Raw genomic sequence first — 4,179 nt, 5'->3', positions numbered from 1 at the left:
CAGTATGGCACCTACATGTAGGAATAAGAGCTCTCTCATGCTTTGGACTTCTGTTGCGTTATCAGTGTTTTATTTATTTATTGCATTTGTATCCCACATTATCCCACCTCTTTGCAGGCTCAATGTGGCTTACAATACATCATGGATACTGGAAATGAGAAAAGGTTAGGCATTTGGAGTTACAGCAGGGTTTGCATTGATTTACATTCAGGGTATAGGCACAGATGTCTTATTTTGCCACTTCCAAACCCCATGCAGCTTGTGAATTTCAGCTGTCCTTGTGCTTCACAGACTAATCTTTGTTCAGGCAATGTATAAGCACGTCTTAAGCTCATCTGCTATGGCTTTCTTTCTAATCTGGGTGCTTGTTGAAGCCACTTGTTGCCTTCTCTACTACTAAAATGGATTCAAATTCTCTCATTTAGTTTTGTAAAGCAGAAGCCCCAGTGGAAAAGGTGTTTCTGGCAAATTCCACCTGTCAGAGTCAATGTTAAAAATAGGGGACCTCAGCTCCTGTGGAGATGCAAGAGGAGCATGTGTGTTATCTACAGATATCATTCACTGTAAGTGTACACGTATGATAACCATATACGGATCTAAGCTCAGCATCGCCAGGACTGGCATTAGAATAGAGACAGAGAAAGTTACCTAAAGCTTGTATCACAGCAAGAAATAAACCCAATGCTTCAGAACTGAAAAAAATATTTCACCAGCAGCAAACAAACAAATGCTTTTATTTACACAGCCACTGAACACAGAAGAGATAAAACAATACTCAGGAAAACAAAGTTTAATTTACACTTCCAAACTTTAGCAGGATTCATTTCTTCTCACAGAAGACCTCAAAAGATTTGTTTAACAACTATTTTGAACTATGAAGTGATTTGAGGTGAGGATAGAAGATGGGATTTGCATACACACAAGTGCTGACATTCAGCGTTTCTCACATAGATTTTGGGTCTCGATGATTATTTCACTTCTTAGGAGACAAGCCCCAGCAGATTTACAATTAACAGGTTAACTGTCCACTGCACACACTTTCCAATTCCCAACTAATCAAGCAGACCAAATAATACCATTCAATGCCACTCTGACTAGCTGAAAGCATCTACCAGTCAGCTCCATCAAAGCCAAATACCAAGAACTGGATTAAAGAATGATTTTTAAAAAATAATCATTTTCCAAAAAGAGATCCTTGATGCTACCTCGCAATCCACCACTTCCCAGAGATCCCCCAGACACTTCCATACTAACCCAGCAAATCACCTTTCCCAAAGCCACCCTGATACAACACTATCCTGCAAAACCACCACTTTCCAAAGAGATCCTACATAGCAAGAGTCACTGTTCCCCAGACCAAAATCATTCCTGAAAGCTATCCAACTGCACTAATCCCTTAAGCCAGTGTTTCTGAAAGCCATCAAACTTATCCCACTAACCTCAAGAATCATTGCTCCCCATCCTGCTGCATAAACACTCTCTCAATACCAAGAGAAGACTGCAGTTCACGTACGTTCCTGTACATGGACACATGTACAAATATTGTACCAGACATACACAAGACAGCAGCACACATTCCAGGGCCAGTTATAGGGGGTGGGACCTAGTTCTGCTAACCTGCATTTGTACTTAATCCAATGCCTGATAAGGCACTGAAGAAGCAACTGCAGGGGAAATCCAAGAAAACATGTTTAAGTGATGCATCTCTAACAAACATGTTTCCTTTTGTACTTTTCCTATTCTCAAAGGGAACCATATCTTCATCAAATCCACCTTGCACAATGGACTCTAGAAAAATACTTTATACGATCTTTGCTCTATTCATTTTTGTTTTATAGACACCTCTATCAAGATATTTAGCTATGTGTCAGTAAACACCTTCAGACAAAAATGACAGATGCATTAAGAATTATTTTCTGTACATTAATATGAAAACATTACATAAGTAAAAATTGTTTTAGAACATGTAGTAACTTGGTAATCCTGACACATCCCAGACCTGCTGTATATGACATAATGCAGGCATGTTCAAGAACCTGTGGAAAAATATATCAGTAAAAAATGAAGCATAAAACCGATTATGTATTCAAAATACTTGTGTACCTAGAAGAAAAGGAAAGGCACCAAGTCTTAATTTACTTAATAAAGAAGAACCTGGCCAGCCAGGTCTTGGTATCTTGTGTGCCTGAGCTCTCCGGGACTTGCTCACAGGCTCAGCTCAAAAAGCAGCAAAGAAGTTTCATAGCTTCCATCTCCCCAGTCCTAACACAACCTTTCCTGTAAAGTTCAACCTGAGAAGATGAAGTAGAAACCATTCATTTCTTACTGCTCCAGAATCAGAATCAATAAGTTCCACAATGTTCAAAAAACAGTAAGGTGGACACGAAGGTTCCTGGGTTAGAGTCTGGGCTCTGTGCACCGTCAGCAGACCAGCTCCCGTCTCATGTGAATGATCTGCAGAAGTGCAGTCTGCACATCTTCATCCATCTGACCCTAGAAGGGAGCAGGTAACAGTCATTACTCGCCATTCTCATCTCCTTCTTCCTTTTCTTCTAAATAGCAAGCAACGTCAGACCTACCTGTACAGCACTGAGGAGATGTACCCGGTAAACAGAAATCACTTTCTGATGCTGCCTGTCCGAGTCCTAGACACGGAGAGAGGATGGAACAAGCAGATAAGTACTAGTAGTAGTTAGTTTTTAAGGTTCCTATCTGCATTATTATTATTAACGTATAGCGCTATCAGACGCACACAGCGCTGAACACCTGAGAGACAGTCCCTGCTCAATAGAGCTTACAATCTAAAAAATTGAGTTATAGAATCCATCTTCCTTATCTTGGTTTTGTTTCCTATTTGCCTTTTCATTTATGTATTTTCGTGTTTACTGGAAATGTGGTTCATAAAGAATCATAAAGTATGCAGTCCATCAGATACTTTCTCCTACTACAACCCTCAGCACAAACCAACTCCTCCTCCTACCTACCCACCCCCACCCTTTCACATTCTGCCTATGCCACAATAGACTTGGGCCAGCAGACAGCCACAGATACCTAAGCACTGTACAAGTGCATCAGGACTGAAAAGTTCAAAATCTCACTCAGGGAACTCTGGTTATTATGGGAACAGGTAAGAAAGAACACAAGCTCACACTACAGGGGAGGATACTCAGTGCCAATTAAAGTAATCAGATATTCTTTATACCACGAGGATTAGTGGCTCTGGGTCCACTTTCTTTAAATTAGACTCCTGCTACCTTCTCAGAGAAACCTTTGTTCCTCTTTTCTGCCTACATCCTCATTTCACAGTTCCACCTTGTGCAACCAAGTCTTATAAGAATTCAACACAACAGATTTCAGGGCAGTAAATAAGAGACAAAATCAAATAGTGCTGAGGACTGCTCACTGCTATGCCTCAAGATTGACAAAACATAAATATTTGATCCAAGAATCTAATTCTTTGCATATTTTACTTACTCCTGGTATACATCTAAAACATTTATTTTTACTTTCTTGCTTTGTTAACAGTTAAGTCTCAAATCTACTATGCAAGCCTGTGTCTCCCTCTCCTTGAGTGGGATTATGTATCTCCAGGCCATCAGGGTCCATCTCTCTCACTGCATAAGCTGATGGCGAGTATCACTTACAGCCAACTTCTGCTGTAGGGCTTTCACCTGACTCTGCAAGGACGTCTGTCTGCTGGTTCTCTTGCTTTGTCCTGGAGCCTGCACGGCTGTAGGTGAAGTTGAGACAGGCTGTTCAAGCCTGCTTGAGTCGCTCAACATCTTTAAGGAGGTCCGTTATCTTGAGAGGAAGAGAGGACAATGGAACAAATTTTCTAAATGCAGTCATAACACCATTTCATTAATTCTAGACATTCGTGTTATAACACAAAGACAAGAAGACAACACAGCTTACTTGTGTGCCATTCCCAACAATCACTGAGTAAGGGAGTCTGTTCTTCCCCACTTCTACCCTGTATACATAAATACATAAGTACTGCCATATTGGGACAAGACCGAAGGTCCATCAGCCCAGCATTCTGTTTCCACCTGTGGCCAATCCAGGTCACAAGTACTTGGCAAGATCTCAAAACAGTACAATACAGTCTATGCTGCTCATCCTAGAAATAAGCCGTGGATTGTCCCCAAGTCCATTTTAATAATGGTTTATGGACTTTTC

General features: G+C 40.8%; 1 long non-coding RNA gene across 1 annotated transcript; it reads right to left on the bottom strand.

Moving 5' to 3' along the window:
• Positions 1 to 1,432: 1,432 nt before the first annotated feature.
• LOC115458850 lies at positions 1,433 to 3,682 on the bottom strand. Its single transcript, XR_003940158.1, has 3 exons — positions 3,645 to 3,682; positions 2,580 to 2,645; positions 1,433 to 2,493 (listed from the first exon to the last, which is right to left on the bottom strand). It is a non-coding gene; the product is annotated as an uncharacterized LOC115458850 (long non-coding RNA).
• Between the last annotated feature and the right edge of the window lie 497 nt (positions 3,683 to 4,179).

Source organism: Microcaecilia unicolor, unplaced genomic scaffold (assembly GCF_901765095.1).
Source record: "Microcaecilia unicolor unplaced genomic scaffold, aMicUni1.1, whole genome shotgun sequence".
NCBI classification, from domain to species: domain Eukaryota; kingdom Metazoa; phylum Chordata; class Amphibia; order Gymnophiona; family Siphonopidae; genus Microcaecilia; species Microcaecilia unicolor.
Note: the sequence above shows the minus strand (reverse complement) of the source record. Positions and strands in the feature narration are given on the sequence as shown.